The 20,926-nt window shown below is 40.9% G+C and overlaps 1 protein-coding gene across 1 annotated transcript in view; it reads right to left on the reverse strand.

Moving 5' to 3' along the window:
* Window positions 1-13,510, reverse strand: part of Tmem200a (transmembrane protein 200A) — a 71,967-nt gene extending 58,457 nt beyond the window's left edge. The window contains exon 1 of the mRNA XM_027947403.2: window positions 13,462-13,510. The gene's annotated coding sequence lies outside the window, so the exon portion shown is untranslated. The remainder of the gene's footprint in view (window positions 1-13,461) is intronic.
* Window positions 13,511-20,926: the final 7,416 nt, after the last annotated feature.

Raw genomic sequence — 20,926 nt, forward strand, 5'->3', positions numbered from 1 at the left:
TCTGTTGTTGTTGTTGAGGGCAAGCAAAAGGACAGATCTTGCTGTACTTAACAGCACATGCTAACTGACACTACTTCTTATGACACATTTCTGACGAAGGTCTTACATAACGTGTGAACCCTTACAACAGGACAGATAAGCCCACTGGTGAGTTTCCCTTATAAATATTTCTGTAAGAAGAAAAGGTGCTGAAGGACTGACTGAAGGCTTCTTATTCAACAGGCCCCGAGCAGCATGGTGCTACTGCCCCCAAGACACAGAGGCCAAGACAGTTTCTATTTTTTACTTTTAAATCATAACTTAAGAGACAATTAGGAACATCGTAAGGACTACAAAGTGTTTTTATAACTTCATTTATAAATCAGGTGACTTATGAATATTAATATTTATGTATGTTTGTGAGTGTGTGTGTGTGTGTGTATGTGTGTGTGTGGTGCTGGGTTGGAATCCAGGGCCTTGTGCAACTAGGCAAATGCTCTACCCCTGAGCTATACCCCCAGCCTTTAGCCTTTGAATATTATGAAAAAAAAAAACTTTGAAAAATGAAAAGACTATATTAAAAGATTAGATAAAATGTACAGTAAATGTAGTTAATCACTTCTAATTTGACAATGTTCACAAGGCTGATTTTCAATTTTTGCACATTAGTTTTCTGTTCTACCGATGACTCTGCACTGTGTCTTTTCCTGCAGAAAAATAAGAACAAGGATGTGAGGCTCCCTCAGGATCCACTATCACATATGGAATGGGCTGAGAGGGTTCCCAAATGGAGAGGTTAAACTTAACCTCCAATAACAGGTTTCTTTTCAATTTTAATGAACTCAAATACATTCAAAATAAAAGCTACTAGGGTAATCCTCAGAGTTTCTGTTAGCTGTTCAAACCTTTCTCTTTTAAATAAGAAACTTCCCCCTATACTGTCCTGCAAAATAAATACTCTAGAAAGCTGAAGCTTCTATTCATGATTTAAAAAAACATGAAACAGTATGCAAACTAGTAATAAACTTGCAAATGCTTTAAAAAATACCAAGACCTATTAGATTGGAAGGCAGCAGTGGAGCCGCAATTGGCATGATAATGAAATTGACCTTCAGATGTGCTATATAACCAATATGAAGGTATGACTCCTGCATCTATTCTGTCCTAATAGTATCAACAGCTGTGAACATCAAAAACAGATTTTCAGTAATTTTTAATCTAATTTCATCCCTACATCAGGATTACATTGATGTATTAAGTTGGAGAAACAAAAATGAACCCAAATCTTCAAAAAGGGCTCAGGAAAGACCAGGCACAAACAAAGCTTGATCGCTCATATCATGTGCCCTCCATCAAGGACATCACCCCTGGCTTTCCTCCCATCTTCAGGGCTGCTACTTCTTAAGTACATTTCTTTAGACTCCCTGAAATGTGGAAAGCCCCCATGCCTGTTCCTAAGCCACCTTCCTTGTTTCTCTCTGTATCATAATTGTCAACGTGATACTAATGACTCCAATTTATGTCTCCATTCCAATTGTCTTATCTGAGCTCCTAACCCATCTGACCAAGCATCAACTTATCTTTTCCTCAGAGATGTCTCCCAGGCATCTCAAACCCAATGTGTACAAAACTGAACTCATTCACCAAGCACAGGAAAAAAGGCTTCCTCATCTGTGTAAATGCTACTGCCATCCATCTACTTGCTCATGCTCAAATCTTGAAGCCTTGGGGACCACAATTTCCCGTGGGCTGTCAGTTAACAGGGCCTGCTGATGCTGCCTTCAAAACCTCTCTTGTGACTCTGGCCATGTCACTCCAACATCATGGCCACCACCCAGCATCAGGCCCTGTTATCTCTTCCCTCATGCAGTCTTGCCTCCCCCAACTCCCACCACAAATTCACCAAAGTGCTCAATCTCACCTTATATCAGTACCAGTCTTCCTTTTAAAAAGCCTTATGCTTCTCTTAGGATCAAGCATCAGATGTTACTGGTTCTCACAGCACTACATGATGGAAACCTACCCTCCTTCTACCCTCTGTCCTCCTCTCATTGCAATCCAGCAATAGGACTGTCTTTCTGTTTCTCAAAGATACCAAACTCCTCCTCCCCTAACCTTCCTGCATAGGACTTTTCCTCTGGCTCTTATCTTTTCCAAACTAGCTCCTCTCTTGTCTCTAGTCCCATCTTAGATGTTTGCTGGAGAGCATTCTTCAGCCATCTTTGTAGCACTAATCACATGTACAATTACATCATTATTGATGGTGTTATAATTTTTTTCTGACCTCCTCACTCCCAGATTATAAACTCCAGGGCCACCAAATTCCAAATTCCCGTGCACAATTAGTACCTGGAAACATGGCAGGTCTTCACGAGTACCTGAGACCAAATGAATACTGGATTTAATGGAGCTTTTTGGGAATTCTCAAGGTCTTTAATCCCGAAAGCCCAGTTCTTATTAAGTAGCTCATCTCAATCCAAATTTCACAGCTTTGCTTTTCCTCAGCACGCGTCTATCACCTACATTCCTCGAGAGACATAACTGGGAGGAGAAAGGCCTGGAGTTTAATCTTGTACTGGACTTGGTAAGCGGACTTTAGAAAAGTGAACTGCTTCCCTGGACCTCAGATTTTTCACTCTTGTCTGAAAAATTCCCTTCCCGGCCCTCACATTCTGATTCTGTGAATGCATACCATTTTCAACCCACAACCAAGTTTTGTTTGCCTCTGAAGCAAAACATCTCCCATTTGGCTATGGAATCCTCTGGGCTGTTCTTGCTTTGAGGTTTTTATCAAGGTCACTTTCATTTGAACACATGATGTCTAAGAACCTTGGGTTTGAGTTCAGGCCCATCAAGCAGGGCCTACTGCTGATAGGTACAGGCACCTGGGCTCTTGCTCACTGCGTGTTTCTTCCTGTGACTAATACTGAATGTGAGGATGAGGCCCAGTGAAGCCCACACTGTAGGTTAGAATTTCAGCAAAAGCTTCCCAGGTTACTCAGAGTAAAGTCCAAAGTTCCCTCATAGCCCCAGTGCTCTCTGTAAGTCCTTACACTGTTCTAATCACACTGGCTATTCAAGCATTCCAAGCTCATGACCACCTCACAGTTGGCCTCCTCAGGGTCTTGGCACTTCCTGCTTTCCCTGCCTGGCACATTCCTGAGTCAGTCTGATGATTTCCTCCCTCACTTCATTCAGGTCTCAGCTCCATGTCCGACCTTATGAGAGGGCTCTTCTTTGTCCATGCCTCGCAATCCCCATCCCAATTGCTTTCTGTCCTTGAGTCCTGCTTTACTTTTCTTCTTATTGTCACAACAAATAATATGTGTACTATCTGTCTTCTCTAACTGGAATGTAAGGGTCAGAAAGACAGGAAATTTGTTGTTTCCTCTGACATTTCCAGGGACTAAAAGAGTACATGGTAAGTACTCAGAAAATATTTACAAAATGAATAAAGGGAGATAATAATAATGACCAAGAGGAAGCAGGGTTAAGATTCTTCCAACCCAAAGTTGCAGGAGGCTTTGAAACTCGGGACAAGGTGGAGCCAATGAGGACTTGGAGGAGCAACTTAGGTTGTTGTACGCCAAGGTAGGAGAGCCAAGATGCAGCCCTGCATTCAGGAAACGGAAGAAGGGCGGGCTGCGTTGATGAGGCTGCAGGTAGGGGTGAATCCCTGGGGCCTGCCAAACAAGCCAGCAGCTGGGTCTCCTGCCAAATGAGCAGGCGAGTCTCTGGCAGCTGTGGAGGAGAACAGGGAATCCCCAGGGCAGTATCTGTAGACATGAGAATAAGGGCACAGGTGGCCTCATTACCTGGAGATGGATGGCATGTGCTGAGGTTTTCATCTGTCTTCTTTATAACCTGCCTTTTAAAATCATTTAGCCAAATTCCAAAATTAAGGCATCTGTGAACTACTTGACAATTGCACTGACTATCACACCTCTTCTCCAAATTTAGACTCAGGGAGTCCCCTGTATCATCTTATTTTCAGACTCTTGCAGAAAGTACCTAGTCTTACCCAGTGGCTCTCTAGCCCATGAGTCCTTGAGAGAAGTCTGTTAGGCTCTAGCACCAAACACAGTGGCAGGCACTTAGAATGCTCTCAATGAGCATCTGATGACTCAACCAGTATATTGTGAAACAGATCTCCTGAAAAAGAGTGAGCTAAATTTTCATTAATAAGACTCACTGATTATGTGCTATTACCATCTTATATTCCATTGTGCCAGTGTTGGCAGAAATCTTCTGAACAGAGGTCAGTTCCAGGCTTGAGAGACTCACAAAATACATAAGGAACTTGCACAAGTCAAGTAAGGTATGATATAACCACATGATGCTAATGAAACTTTTACCTAAAATGTGGACTTTGTGGAGATTTCTACCTACACTGGGAGAACAAAAGGTATGTGGGAAGATGTGAATGTGAATGATTTTTGTAGAAATATGGTAATGACAGAAAAGTTGAAATTGTCACCCAAAGTGATCCTGCAGTAAGTTTAAAAGTTCCATTGTAGTCGCATGCAATGAGATAATGAAAACCCTACAGAAGTTTAAGGATAATCCAAATTCCTCCTTCTTGTGAAATAAATCAATTCATCTGTATGAAAACTCAACACCATGATGTGGTTCACTTTTCTTTGGAAAGCAATCACATCCCAAGTTCAAAACTTGGCATCTTTTTGTTTGGTTTTGTTTTGCAGTATCAGTGACCAACTGAGCAGAAGTTCTCTAGGAGAAAATCTCAAGTTATCTTTATATTCTACTTCCCAGCACAACCTGGGCCTGGGTTACCAATGGGGATTGAACCAGGAACAAAACCAATAGGGACCTGTCCTCACTTGTGTTACAGAGACAGGGGACACTCCAGGGCCATGAGCACAGGTCAGGTTACAGTCAGATCATTCCATGACCCCAGGACCTCAGCACCAAGGCTATAGAGGCAGGGCTGTTGGAAGCCTGGGCTCTGCAACATGGGACCATGGTCTCCCAGTCGCTCTACTCCAAGTCATTCCACACTATGACCTGAGGAGTCCCCTCACAGGAGGCACATAGAGTTGGCTTTCAAAAAAATATCATTCATAACTTAATTTTCTTTCTGTAATGGCCCCTCTCTGCATGCTCAGGAATATTTCTAAATAAATTTGAAAACTGAAGTGAGTGGCTCATTGTATTTTGGAATGTACCAATCTACATTCTAAAAGAGAGTTCTGGGTAACAAAGAGACACAATCATCAGTTAGCATAAACTGGTATTCATTTTGATATGGTAGCTTTTCTATTCAAAAACAACAAATAAGTAAAAATCAATCTAGTGAGGGACTGGTGAGGGAGGGGTATTTTTCATATTCTGTCAATCCCAATTTCACTTTTTCTGAAAATCAACTTGGCATTGAGTATCTTAAGTTTGGAAACATTCATGTCCTTAAACCCAAGAATTACCTTTCCATGGATCTTGCTTAAAGAAATAATCTGATAAAATTCATAAAATAGTATACAGGTAAATGTGTAATCTTTATCCCCCCATAAAAAAGTAACCTGAAATTTGGACAAAAATTTCATCAAAGTGTCATTTATATACCAAATATTTCTAAATAGTCTAAAGGTCCATTTTTAAGGAAACAGTTGATAAATTATCTCTCTCTCTCTCTCTCTCTCTCTCTCTCTCTCTCACACACACACACACACACACACACACACAATCCAATACTCTACAACATTAATAAAGTTGCCTAGAAGTTTAGGACACAAGGTTAAGCTAACAGAGCAAGTTGTAATACCAACTGTGAAAAAAAATCATTAAAAATTAGGAAGAAGAAATGCCAAAATGTTAGGAGTACCTTTGGGTCATAGAATTATAGGTAAATTTTCTCCCTGGATTTTTAATATTTAATATATTTTTCAAAGTTTTTATGGGAAGTGTGTATTGCTTTTATGATTATAAATAATGCCATCTCTTCAGCAACGCTAATATATTACAAATACTTGCACATATATGTTCACTGAGCCAATTTGACTCACGTTGCCAAGGGAGCCAAAATTTGTGTCTCTCCTCTGCCAACATCAGCTTAGAGAAAATACTGAAATTCTTTGGATTCATCCTACATTTCAGCCCAAAATGCTGATTCCCAAAAGAAAAATATTTTCTTTTCAGCACCTCTGTTATTAGTTCACTGTTTCCAGAAGAGCTTGCATTGTTTTTGTTTCATCAGACTCCAAAATTCTTTTCATCTCTACCAGCTTTACTCACGGTATTGCAATCATTTGTTTACATCTGGCTCTCTTATTAGATTATGAGATTCAATTCTTAAGTTATTAAATTATAAAACAGAATCCCTGATCTCAAGGATCTCACAATCCAATGAGAACAAAAACATGAATATTATCTGAACCCCAGAAGGGCCAAACATCCCCCATTCAGGTTATCGTGAGTGACTACCGCTGCTTTACCCTCTCCATCAGGAGCCCCTCTAGTCTTGCCTCCCTCTGTATCAGCTATATTAAGATACATAGTCCAAGGATTAACTGCTTCAATCCAGAGCAATGCCCTCTCCCAAATCACCCAACACAAGCCCAAATCCTACCAGAAATTTCTCACTCTCTCCTGCTGAGACACAGTACATTCTCCCTCTCTGTAAGAAGTATCATGCAGGTGCTCAACAGGTGAGTTTCTGCTGGTCTCGGGGTGGAGGGCGATAAGTTCTTAGTCCTGCCCAGAATGCTCTCTGCCCCTCTCTGCCCATGCATATTCATCAGCACTCACCTCCAGTTGGCTTCTGCATGTTAGAAGGGCACTATAACACTTATGTTCAGCTGCTGCTATTAATTTTGTATTTCACCACACTAGCTGACACTGTACTCCTGGTTGCTCTCTGATTCTTTCAACTCCAAAATTATATTTTTTCCGTTACATTAAGTTTTATGCATGGTTGTCTTACTTCCTCAAATAGGCTGTAAGATTCTCACAAATACATCTATTGTCATAGACATTCTCATTACTCTTCTTCTTTTGCACATGCACATGTGCTTGTGTGTGTCATTCAATTCTTGAATTATTAAATTATGAGACAGAATCCCTGATCTCAAAGATCTCACAATCCAATGGGAAGAAAAACAGTCTTCTGCATATTTGATTGTACATCTGAGCATATACAAACTTCCCTTTGCATTTGTTGGTGCATGACATGTGGTTCATATTCCATCAGTAAACCTTTTCATTTAGAGCAGCTTCAGATATATATACCTTTGAAACTTAAGTGTGTCCCACATACCTACTGCATTCAGCACGTGCTGGTCTCTCCCTCCTCCCCACCTCCTTCTTATCTTTCATATTTCAGGACAAAGTATAAGTATCAAGGTAACTTCAGGCCAGAGCAGTTGGCAGAAGTTCCTTTTAAACTGAAGTCGGTGACTAAAATTAAGCTTTCCAAACATCTGACTTGCTGACGTGTCTACCCTGAATAATGATAGAGATCCTGCATGGACGGGCAAAAGCCTACTAGATCATTAAGTTTCTGCCAAAGCTGAGTGCAATCCTGCTGGACAAGTCTCTTCAGATGGTCTTCTCTCATCTTGCACTCACAGGTCTTAACACTTAGATCACTGCTTTCTTTCACAACCAGATACCCCTGCTGATTTCCCCATTGCTACACTCAGACTTGAAATTGACCTTGCCCTGCTAGGACTAGGATGCCACCCTGACGATTCAGGATGAATTCTAGATTCAGATAGACCATGGATTCTGTGGCAGCTCTTTTACATTCTGATCTGGCTCCAGGAACTCAGGCAAGCAAGTTAATCTCTCTGAGCCTTCATTTCCTTGCTCAAAAAGGGGAGGGGGCATGATATTTACCTTTCCAGGACTGTAATGAAGGTTTAGTGAGATCATATATCTAAAGCATATGGTAGATGCTTTACATATGTTAGCTCTTCTTTTTCACAGTGCCTGATAACGAATAGAATCCAGTCTCCCTCAGAGAAGCTGCACATTCCACATTCTTACTGACTTATCCCAGGAAGGACATTTAAAGCCAGAGTAGATGGCAGAGCTCCTGTTCTCAGATCAACAATCAAAAGTCAGTTGTTCTATTTATCTGCCCACCTGCTCAACTTCCTGATACTGCCCCCAATCCCTTTCCTTGCTATACCCCAACCCCCAAACCAAGAATCTATGTGATATTCTTTGCTAAGGTTTTACCTTGGCACCCTTGTCCATCTTTTCTCTGAACATGGACACTCTGCACTTTCACTCTAATAACCTGTATTCTACGACTTATGTCTGCCCTGTACTCTGGAAGCCTGATTTGCACAATAGAAGGCTTTTTGAGTCCATTATCTAGTTTGGATACAGTGGGTTTGAGAGATGGTATTCCATAGTGGTTACATACCAGGGTATGGCATCAAAATTCCAGGTTTTGAATTCCAGATTTGACTACTTAATAATAACATAATCTTGAGTACACACCTACCTCCCCTAACTTTTAATTTTCTTACTTTAGAGGGATGTTATGAAGTTTAAATAATACAATGAGTTCAAAGCATACAACACAGGATCTGCCATACCAGGTAGGTCCTCAATAAAAGTCAGTTCTACACGTGCCTCTAGGACTCAGAGTGACCACTGGCTGCCTTTCTACACAATCTAGTTGATGTTAACCTATCTACCACCATGCACAACCATTTCACCTACTGGCCCAGCCTGCCTTCCTGGTCTGGTCCCTTCTGACCCATTTCATTCCACAAATGTTTCTATTAACACAGATACTTCTTCATCCTGACTTATAACCTCACCAGAAATTCATAATGCTGCTCACACACAGTTTTCATCAATACTCTAAGTAGGGACCCAATATCTTAAGTACAAACCCTAAGTTGTGCCAGCTGCTCCCCCTTAGCCCATCTCCAACAAACCCAATGAATTGCATAAATAATATTTCTGGATTCATCACATCACTTCCATGTTTGAGTTTTCCCTGGTCTACAATGCCCAAAGCAAAGCTCCTCAATCTCATAATGACCAGATGTGCAGCTTCTGAAAATGAAATCCCTAGGCTGGAAATAAAGCACAGGGATTTGCTAATAGTACACAGATATGGATAAATTCCCCAATTTATCCATATCTGTTCAATATTATTGTTCAATATTATTCTGGAAATAATATTCTCCTTGTTCAATATTATTCTGGAAATCACACTTCTTTTAACATGCCTAGGCAGGAGGGAATTATTTCATCGCTGAATATCACCTTGGTTAGGAGGAAGGTCCCACTATTGGAACTTGAACAGCTTTGGGTACCTGAGTTGCCTCCAAGGGCAAACTCCACATCTTTGTGTAAGAAGAGAAATTATCAACAGTAAGAGACATGTTACTTTTAATTGGCAGCATCATTTTCTTGAGAGAATCACATTTCTATGTGATCTCAATAGAATTGTCCCTCATGGACCAGCCTCCTCCTCCCAATCTGGCTACCACCAGAACCACATATACACAAAGTTGGGCACAAGATCTAGTCTGAGATTATCACATAAGCAAATCTCTGCTGGACATAGAGACTGATGCCATAACTACAAAGCAAGGCCACTCAGAATCCTTCCAAAAGAGTCACACAAACAGAACCTGGAAGAGACAGGATCTTTCTTTCTTATGGACCCCAACCCAAGAGTGGAGTCTTGTAACTTCCAACAGTGATCTTTCTCTGTACATACAAAGAGGGTCGATCCAGAGAGAAGTGGAGCTAAGAAATGAGAAAGGGAAGAAATAACCCTCACAAGACATGTGAATCTCTGGTTCCAGCTGAGACTAAAACAAGATCCACTTTTGGACTTTCCATTCATGTCTGTCAATAAATCCCTTTTTGTTTAACCTAGTTAGATGTAGTTTCTTTGTGCACATAATTAAATAAATCCTGACCAATTCCCTCCCACAAAAACACAGGGTAGTGTGGTGGTAGGGGGGACTCTTGGTGCAACTGGTGCAACAGAGTGAGAAGGTACTGCAGAGGGAATGTATGGATCCACAACCGGCTACACTATTATGTTTTCTGCATAATCTCACCTTTGGGGACAAAGTTTCCAAAGCACAACTTGCTACTAGAACACTCCCCACTAATTAACACAAGAATCTTCACCTTTATTGAAGTTATGGATATTTACTTTTTCCAGTGGTACTCAAAGCTCTTGAACCAGTCTTATCAATCACTCTGTGATAGTCATATTCCCAGAAATCTGCTGGGAAAGGGGAAGGAAATGAAGTGGGGGAAAGCAAAAATTGGAGCAATCAGAATGAACATAACTGTGAACTCAAGGTCCTTCTGGACATCTTAGTCTCATAATTGGAGATTCTTGTCTTTGAGAATGTAAGCTAAATTTTGACTCAGAAATTCAACCTCCACAGAAATCTGACGCCAACCTTATCTTTCTCTCCTGTTTACTCTGGGTTTCTAAAGTGTGCATTAGCTTCTGCTATCTCTATAAACCCTGCAGAAAGGCAATGGCTCATACTGATGCAAACGTGCTTTGCAGTACTAGTCTTGGTTTTGTCACCTTTCTGCTCTAATTACCTCTGAGGGTTGCAATGAAAATCAATTGCCATTATTTGTAAAGATTCATCAAAACCCATCAAGTACCAAGTGAAAATTGGTATTTATTATTTTATTCTGTATTGTCAACTCAGATAATGAATGATGGGCCAGATGCCTTAGGCTAGATCGCCTTTATTACCTATCATCACAGTCATTATCCATGCCTTCCAACCAGTACATCCTCCAACCTGCCTCCCTCCAACTGTAAAGTCACACCCCCCACACACATTCTGATTTCTCCCTGCCTTTAATTCCATCAGAATTCATCATGCAGTATTTTAAAAGAATGTAAAGGTCACCAGTCCAAAGTACTTATTCTTTCACAAAGGTCAAGGAACTTTTACTGGGACATGTAATCAGTAGCTCAGTCAAGATGACAGCTCCCCATTCCATGCCCTTTGCAAAACAACATACTGTTCCCTGGTCTGCAGCAGCTCCCTGGTGCTCACAGACACCCTTGTTCTGCTAGGTAATCTGTGGCATATTGACCATACCCGTCACCACCAGCCCAGAACCTACCATCAGAGTGTCTATTAGCTAGCATGGCACTCCAGCAAAGCCTCTTTGATGTTTTCTGAGTGCTGGGGCACATTTCAGATCTCAGCAAACAAAAAATATTTTAAGTACAGAAACAAGTGGATAAACTTAATAAATCTGCAAACCATATATTCCTCAGTAAAATGAAAGGTCGATCTCATTGCAGGTTTATTTTTCTGTCACTACACAAGTTCTTTTTCCCAATATATTTTGCTTAACAAAAACTCCGCACGCTGTCTCCCATTTAGAGTGAGTAACAGTTCACGAAATTTATTTTTAAACTGTATCCTCTTTTAAATTTTGCATTGTTTGATTAATAATGTGAAAATGTATTACTTGCTATGAGGACTTAATATTATCTTTTTTGCTTAAGATACAAAAAGGTGATTTTTTGCTTTTATCTTTGCTCTTATCAGTTTCTATAAGTAAAATATGAATTTCTTTTTTACTTGTGCTAAGATTTCTCCTGGGAATGAGACAGTTTAACCAATCAATTGAAATTCATTTACCTTATATGTTAGTAAGTCATCTTTCTCTGTCCAATGAGCTATTGTCAAAATCCTGAAACTAAACAAGTCCAAATATAGCCATGTAACTCTTGAAGCATTCAAAACTTCTCTAAAAATGCTTCCAAATTGAAATGACAAGTGCACCCACCCCCTTTTACGGTGATCCTGCCTGATCTTTTAAATCTTTCTGATTTCTGGTATATTTTGGATACTCTGCACTTACCTAGACCTGCATCAGAAGCAACAGGTAAAGCCTTCTCTGTCCCAACTGCTTGAAAATTGCATACAGAGACTTTCTACATATCAATTTCCTCTTTAGTGAAGGCTTTCCCAGACTAGATACAAAGATAATGAAGATAATTATACAACCAAAAATACAAATTATAACTAAATTATCTCATGATTTTAAGCTATATAGCAGGACTTGGAAGGACTGGAGGAAAAGGGAGAGGGGAATCATGAACTAAAAAGGATTTCCATGCACATATGAGTTTGTCAGGATGAACCCAATTACTATATATAGCTATAAATCTCTAATTAAAAGAATGAAAAATTCTTCTCACTTCATTATACATTTTTAAAAGTAAAACACCCATAACATAAAATTGCTAAAATATTGAACTATAGTTTCCACTTAACGGAAGCATTATTTTCTGTTTAGAAGAACTCCTATTTCTCACTTGAGTTGTCGAAAAGCATGAAACTACTATCAGATGTTTGGTATGGGTAAACAGTAGTGGAAAAATGAAGCAAAGTTTTTAAAAGTTTCAAAATTTAGCCTACTTTTCACAAAATGGTATTATTCTCTAGTATCAGCACCTGAATAACAAACTGAAGGACATTTTATGTGTTTTCACAATGCAAAAAATGACAAACCATTAAAGAAAACAGCACTCACATGCATTGTTAACATTTATGCAAAAAATAGTACAGAAAGTGAACTTAGGAACTTCCTTTGACTGCAAAACCAAAAAGTTAAATATACTTACTAACAAACACTATCTGTAGATTTCTGAAATATTATCCACAACTACTTCTGAATGTTTTCAGAAGAAATGACAAGGTAATACCAACATTTTAAGTACACCACACTAAGGTGTAGAGGAGCAGATTCCAATTAATATATATATGTGTGTGTGTGTGTGTGTGTGTGTACATATATATATACACACACATATATGCACCTGTCTTTCTTTCTGACATTACCAATGCCTGCTACTGAACAATGAACTATCATTATTACACACACACACACACTTCTCTAAATCAAAGTGCAGCAAATACTAACAGAGCGATTGCGCCCACACAATGTGAAGTGTTGGCTTGAACAATTAATTATCCCAAAAGAATGATTAATGAAGCGAATCTTGCAAACCTTTTCTCTTAAGGACAGACTTTACAGGGAAAAAAATCAGTAATGCTGAATTTTGCAAATAATTGCTTTCACCTCTCCATTTTTGCCTATGTAGGTACAACCACACAGAGATACTGCTTTAGGAACCCCTGCCCATACTTTGTTCTGCCATATATTAACGACATGGACATCTTTACAGAGAATGCTGACTCCCTGGAACCGAAACAAAGGAGGGTGTAGCTTGGAGAAACCTGGCCAGGCACACCAGGACTCCGGGTTTTCAGAGGCTGCCCCGTGAGGCTTTTCTTGCGCTCTGGGGACTTAGGAGTCCAGAACGGATGTCGGACTTGGTTTATTTCCCAAACTTCAGGCGTCAGTGTTTATCCTAACTCTGGAGGCTGGGGCGGAGGGGAGGAGAGGAGGCTGAAGAAGCGTGCCGTTTCAGCCACAGGGCTTGCCCACCTACCTCCCCACGCCCAGCAGCACTCTTTCCTGCCCCCTCACCTGTCGTGAGCGCAGAGCTTTGGTGTCCAGTGACCTCTTGGTTTTCGCTGCGCGAGCTGTCCCGACGGCGGGTGCCTCCGGAGGCAGAAAAGGAGGCGGCGGGGTCGGGGGCGTCAGCAGAAATCCTGACAGCCACTAGCAGCCGCGGTCTCCCTACCCATCCTGGCGGGGCTCGGGCAGCGGGCGCGGCGCGGTCACCGGGGGCGGATGAGTCAGGCGAGGGGGCGGGCGGAGGGAGTGCAGGCGCTCCTACCCCCGCGCCTGGGTGACGCGGGAGGCCTCGGACCCGGGGGCGCGCCGCTGCTTGTGCCGGTCCGGGGCTGCGGGGTCGCTGGCCGCCGCCATCGGGCGCGCAGAGTCCAAGCGTTCCTGCCCTCCGAGGGCACGGGCACCGAAGGCACGGGCACCGAGGGCAACGAGCGAGGCAGGGAGGGACAAGGGACCACTGCTCAGGCGTTGCCGCCGCTTCCAAGAAAGACAAAAGGTATCTGGGTCTGGGAGGGAAAGTTTTCTGCTAGGCTCCTGACGGATCCCAGCCCCAGATCTCAATCCCGAAACCTCGAAGGGGAGAACTGGGGGAGGGGTGCGGGGCGGCCTTCCAGGAGCGTCGCCGCGCGCTCGGGACCGGTGTGGTGTCAATCGCGTTGCCACCCACGACCCGTGGGAACTCCTCCGGCCCCGCCGGCCCCCTCTTCCTGGAGAATGCAGACAGAATCCACTCCTTCCCCTTCAGGATCCCCAGTCTCGCCGTTGTGCCCCCAAGTCGCAAAGTTGCACTTCTAGAGCCCAGATCAGCCTCCGACAAAATCCATCTTCGAGAACAAAGTACCGCTTTCAGGCGCCCTTTGCAGGGCTGAAGGCCAGAGGGCGGAAACGGACACACCCACTCGCCTCTGGTTGCAGCCGGACCCGGGTTCCAAAGTCAGAGATCCCGGTCCTGCGGTTCCCTACTGCACTGGGGGAGCCCCGGCCGATTTGGGGATTTTCTTGGAGCCGGCGCCTCAGGACCCTGGGTTCCACGCCCCTCGATGATTTCTTATCAGATGCCACCTTGGCGGGTCGGGGTCCCCCTGGCGGCTGCGCGAGTGCTGCTGAGAACAGAACCAAACCAGACCCATGGCGAGAACTGCCCACAGTGCCCAGCCCTGGGGAGAGCAGTTTAGGGAACGAGGGTCCAGGGCTTGAAGGGGTCAGAGCTAGGACTGAGGCGGATTAAGTCACTCAGGGCTCCAATAAACAATGCTGAAGTTAAACTCCAAATGTCACAGTCAACGTGAGACTGACTTTGTCCCTCCTCCTTGTCTCAGTGAGTGGAAACTGTGCCCTATTCGTCAAATAATACAATAGTTACCCCCAATTCAGCAGAGATAGAGTGATGACTGTATACATGAAGGTCAATTCAATAAGTTTCTCGTATAATTCTGAATTACTGAATATTCCAACCAACACACTGGCGTGTGCAAAGCACACCAGCCCCCTGCGGTAGTGATATGGTAAATCTGTGTGTTCCTGGATGTTTTTAAGTGATAAACTGGAAGGAAATATGGTATTCTGTTGCTGTCTATTTGTGTGTTTCAGTATGTGTCTGCTGATATCACTTTTGAGAAAAGTCTATTTCCGGGGTAGAAAATGTATGGAGAGGGGGCGGTCTTCCATACAAAAATTTCCACATTAAAAGAAAATCTTGGAAATTAGACACGGCGATGAAGAAAGACTGTAGAAATGGACTTATTGGGGGGTGGGGGGGTGGGGGGCTGGGGTTGTGGCTCAGCGGTAGAACGCTCGCCTCGCACTCACCACATAAAAAAGTGAAATAAAGGTATTGTGTCCGACTACAACTAAAATAAATAAATAAATAAATATTTTAAAAAGAAATGGGCTTATTGGGGTAAAATTTTGCTTTGACTAAAATAATTTGCAGATTACTTTTGAGTAGAAATCTCACAGCTGAAATATTTTTTAAAAAGAAAGGGCAACTTAATGAGACCCTGACTCAAAATATAAAATAAAAAGAATTGGGGATATGGCTGAGGGATTGAGTTCCCAGGGTTCAATCCCTTATATCAAAAGAAGGAGGGGACCAAAGAATTGGGGTGGGGTGGAGAAATGAGTCACCTCTCTAACCCATCTGTAGTTTTAGTCTTAGTCCATGTGCATCCAGTACTATTTTGCCCAGAGCCACCTGCTCAACGCTCTTAGGTTTTCTTATACATTTGCCAAGAAACCCCTCTAAAGGCACATGAGTCCACTGGGCTTTCCTACTAGCTGCTGCCACTGCATTTTATAAAGTAGTACCCGAAGCCACATTTCTCCACAAAGATCCTAAGAATGGACACGTCCTGTAACTCTCACTAGCTTAATGAATAATAGGCTCATAGTGTGCAGAAAAGTCCTTTTGACACCCTCTTTGAAACACGCAGTGAAACACTTACCATGGCCATGGAGCCATTTTAGGCATTGAGTGGCTTAGCATTCCTCAAAAAGAGACTGAGGAGGACCATGAAAAAAGAAATAAGCATATTCTTATGCCCAGTGGTAGTGATTTCTCGTTTCTAAACTTAGATTTCAGTGATTCAACCAAAAATAGAAAAAGAAGAAAGATGGACTAAGTAAGAGAACCAAAAGTAAATTACTTAAATTTCTTTAAAAATGATGACCATTAGTCTCAGTGAAGATTGAGATAAAATGTCATATAAATTGAGGATTATCTACACTTACAGTAGTCCAAGCAACTCCCAAGATATACTTTTCTAGAGTTGAGTGCTCAATGTAAGCTCAGGTAAATTATTTTATCTTTGCTAATGGCCAATATTTTTCCATCTGAAAAGAGCTCAGTGAGTGTAATATGCCAGTAATGGATTTTAAATTTTAGTTCTACACCCACCTTTGAAATAATAGATGAGAATCAACTATTTCCTTTCTCTTACCATCAAAGCAGCACTGTACTTCACACATAATGTGTTTTTGTTGTTGATGTTGTTTTCTGTATCTACCTGAGATGTATAAGCTTCCACTAGAACAAACCTATCTTAGAAAACTGTATGGTGGAAAGATGGTGATCCTCCCTATCATTCAAGTTTAACCACCTAAAATAAAGACTTTGAACCTAATATTTCCTATTTCTTAAGTAGAAGCAAATTACCTATTTTCAAATATTATTGAGAAATTTATTAAAATAATTTATAATATTAAGATTCTTCTCATCTATTACATAGATCCTCAACACATTTAATTACACACACACACACACACACACACACACACACTCCCCAAATTTGTTTTAATGGTATGGTCAAGAAAGAAAGATTCATTATCTTGAGGGAAAAATGTCAAACTATGAAGATCAACATTCGCAAATTTGGTACATTATAAATGTTTTCTAATGGATGGAAATAGAATTTTAATGAAATGTGGAAACATACATTGGAATGAAAATGAGTATTCTTAAGTAGATCAGATAACAAGGCTAAAAGAAAGCCTGTTAGAAATTGTGTGTGAAATTATACCCACTTTTTGCAACAAATATATTCCATAGTATCCCCAAATTTGAGAAGGGGTCCTCAACCAGAAAATAAAAATGTCTTCAATAGGGGAAATAATTGGAATTGTTTGCTTGACTTTTATCTGAATTACTCTGCTCCTGCTGTGAAATAGATTGATAGTTTTAAAGCCCCTGAGGTTCCTCTGCTGGCAGCCGTGGTTGCTGTTTTAAAGTAGGGGACAAAGAAGAATAAAGGCAAAACAGAAAATTATTTTTCTGATTTTATTCTTGAAATAAGAAAATATGTAGAAGGAATACAATAAAGATAAAAGGGTATTGGAAATGCATTTTAAAATAAGTTAATTTTATTTTACTGTGATTTGGAATAGCAGTTTGTCATATTTTTTTCTTTTTGATTATGTATAATTGGCTAATAGTGTAGTAGATGTAGCAGGAGAAAGCTGTTGCTAATTCTTTTTCTGTTCATCAAATGTGCAACTGAGACTGCTAATCCCTCTCAAATAGATGCCTTATAATGTTAAGACTGATGCGGCTACTTAAATATTTTATAAATTCTGTATTAATTTCCTGATGAGATAATAAACCTGATAAGATTCCTTCTGCCTAAGGGGCACTGTCAGCATACCTGTTAAAAATGCTAGAAGGGAACTAGGCATGGTGGCCCATAATTGTGATTCCAGCTACTCAGGAGGCTGAGGCAGGAGGATCACCAGTTTGAAGCCAGCCTCAGCAATATAGTGAAATCCTGTAGCAAAATAAAAATAAAAAGGGCTGCTGATGTAGCTCAGTGGTAAAGCTCCCTGGATTCAATCCCCAGTATCTGAGAAAAAGAAACATGCTAGAAAGGGCATACTCAGCATACTCTCTCTTTAAAAACCCTAGTTATTTCCTCCAGACAGATTTGTATTTATACAAATGGAAAGTTCACCACGTGGCTGATAGCCATCCAAGAGGTAGTTTTAAAAAATATTCTGATAGTGTGTTTTAGTATGAGTCTACCACAGACAATAAAGACTTGACTGAAACGGAAGCATAAGATGGTAGTGGTGCCCCACCCATTTCACTGTCCGTGGTGCTGAACCAGTCTCACTTCATTAGTGCCTGGTTCTCAAAGTGTGATGAAGGATCAGCCACACTGACATCACTAGGAAGCAATGAATAGCAGGATCTCAGGCCCAAGCCCAACCCTACTGAACCATACCTGGAAACTCAACAACATCCCCCAAAGGATTCAGATTTGTTTGTGTATTAGATTTAAGAAATGCTGCATTAGTATACAGTTCATGTTGCCCTGGGACTGATTTTCTGCCTACATCACCTGTACTCAGTGGTGTTATAGCCACTTGAATGAAACAGCCAGCTTAAAATTCCAACTTGTGAATTAATTTTATCTGGGGAGTGCATGATATTATAGTAGAGAAAGGAGGTGCTTCTCATTGGCTCTGCTGTTTGGAATTTGAACAATAGGAATATGGCTTCATGGTGAGGTGGGTGTCTGAAGAACACCATTATAAATCATCATTTGTCTGTCAGAGATTAGAAGAAGCCCAGAGATTCTGGTTTATTGAATGGAGGATATAAAGAAACACACGTGGCCCAGCAGTAGCAGTAGTGCTGTATCACTGCAAAGGAAGGGCAACATAATCAGATAGAGAAACACAGCAGACAATCTTGGCACACAAAATGTGCTCTATGTTTCCTAACTTCTAAGTGAAGAAATTAGGTGGAGATCTAGCTAAAGGAGTTTATGCCAAATTTTATTCCTACAAGAACCTGACAGTCCTTAGCAAATACTTCTACTCTGTATCAGCCAGAGCTTACAGAGTGACCTAGAGCACACCTGGCAAATCACCATCCCAAATGAGTTTTAGAGAGTAATGGATCCAAGGGAATTCAAGATAGAGGTACACAGGAGAGTGCAACCAGCTCCCCCTTTGATCCCTGTGGTCCAAACAACCAGCCACTAATGAGAAAGTATTAGGAAAAATGACCAAGCAAAGTAATTACATGGGGGACAGGAGAGTGCAACTCAATTTCCATTTGAGTTGTATGTTGGAAGAACCAGCTGAAAAGGATCAGGGGAAATTAGTCAGGTGGGCATGATTACATTCATTCTGGAGACTTGGAAATCCATATTTGGGTGATGGGTAGGCTACATAAAACCTACACCATCCACCCAGAGAGGACTCTCACCCCACCCTACAAATAGAACTCTAGGGAGATGCTAGATGCTCAGCTGAGATCATCCATTCAGCCATAGGGGTGCAAGAATTTAATTGCTCCAGAGTACATATCCCAAACAAAGACCCAAAGTTCCATTTAGAGCTCAACTTCAGCAATCAGAACTTCCCAAATAGATTTCTGCAGCACTTCCAATGGGAAGAGTAGTGTTCTAAGACACCTAGACAAAACCCCAATAGAAGATACTTCTAGTTCCATCCCCCCACCCCACCCCCGGTACCTGGTGAGCAGTGAAGTTGAGCATCATCTCAATCAGCTACACTTCCAATGTACCCCAGCAGGCATAGAGTCAAAAATCACAAAAGGAGGTCGGATTTAATATAAACCAAACTGAGTTCCCTTTAAGAGCCACATAGCCTAAAAACTAAAATACAGAAGGATAGTCTGGAATAGGATGTAAATACTCAACTTTAGCTACCTCAGTGGAAAAAATTTAAGCATTTTTAATTAAGAAGTTTTCTTTTCTCCTTTATCATTTGTATTTTTAGTTGTTGTTCTGGTTATATTTGCTGATTGGTTCATATATATCTACCTATCCATATCTATCTATATTTTGGGGGGGTAGGGTTCTCCCTATTTTATCATTTCCTTTCCTTTTATTAACCTTTTATTATTTTGTTCTGTTTTTCTAAGGAGTGGTAATTTTTTGCTTGTTTTCTTTTTTGTTTGTTTTTGTTTTTTTGTTTGATGTTGGAAGGGATATTGTTGTTTTCTATTTGTTTGCTTGTTTTATTGTTCTTACTTTATTATTCTTTATTATTCATCTATCCCTGTAATAGCAATGTATCTTGTTTTCTCTCTTCTACTCCTTCACTTTCCACCTCTTTAGGGCCGTCATGCACTACCTTAATTTTATTTTCTCTACTCTCACATTTTGAATAGTTTAACCTTCCTATTGCCTTCATACTCAACTTCTTTACTTTTAATGAACTGTATATTTAACATCCTTTAAATCCATGTAGTTTATCTCTTTCAGGAATGAAATAAGGTCTTCAGAGGAAGCCACACTATCATAAGAGTTCCCTAAGAGTGATTCAAAATCAGCAAATTGAATCTACAAAGCTGAGAAGAATGAAGAACTCTTTCACTTGTAATAGGTGATATGAGCTCTGAGATGAAGAGCCTGGCTCACCCTGGGGATGTTTGTGGGTGGGGAACTGAGACAAATAAAATTCAAGCCAAATGTGGTGATTCCTGAGTTACCTCTTCCAAGCCTAAAAAGAGCTGGAGGTCAGACAGACACACCTCCACCTCGTCCTCCCAGCACATGGTCTGAAACTCCCATGAAGAGGGGGGTGTCTCAGAGTTGTTCAGCCAAAAAGGAGTAAAAACCTTTAGAGAAACTCTGCCTACAGACTCCTCTAACAAGTTTGATCACTTAGGGTCAAATCTGAGAATAAACAAATTGTCCAATAACTGAGTCCCTGGGAGAGGTGGGATACTCATTTCAAAAACCTGAGAAAGAAAAATAAATACCTAAATAAACTGACTCCCAGAAAATGGTGGAGGGAAAATAATAAGTCTCAACTCATCCACAGTCCAGAATCAAAACAGTAGGATAACACCTGACCCAAAAGCCAAATACAGTTTAAAGGCAATTTTTACTTTTCTTAATATTTAATTTTTCAATTAATCCATGAAATTTATTTTAATTTGCCACTCAGATTAGTGGACTGCTGGAGAACATTGTTGATAAGGTTTTTTTAAAGACTTATTAGTATA

This window comes from Marmota flaviventris, chromosome 6, assembly GCF_047511675.1.
Source record: "Marmota flaviventris isolate mMarFla1 chromosome 6, mMarFla1.hap1, whole genome shotgun sequence".
Taxonomy (NCBI): domain Eukaryota; kingdom Metazoa; phylum Chordata; class Mammalia; order Rodentia; family Sciuridae; genus Marmota; species Marmota flaviventris.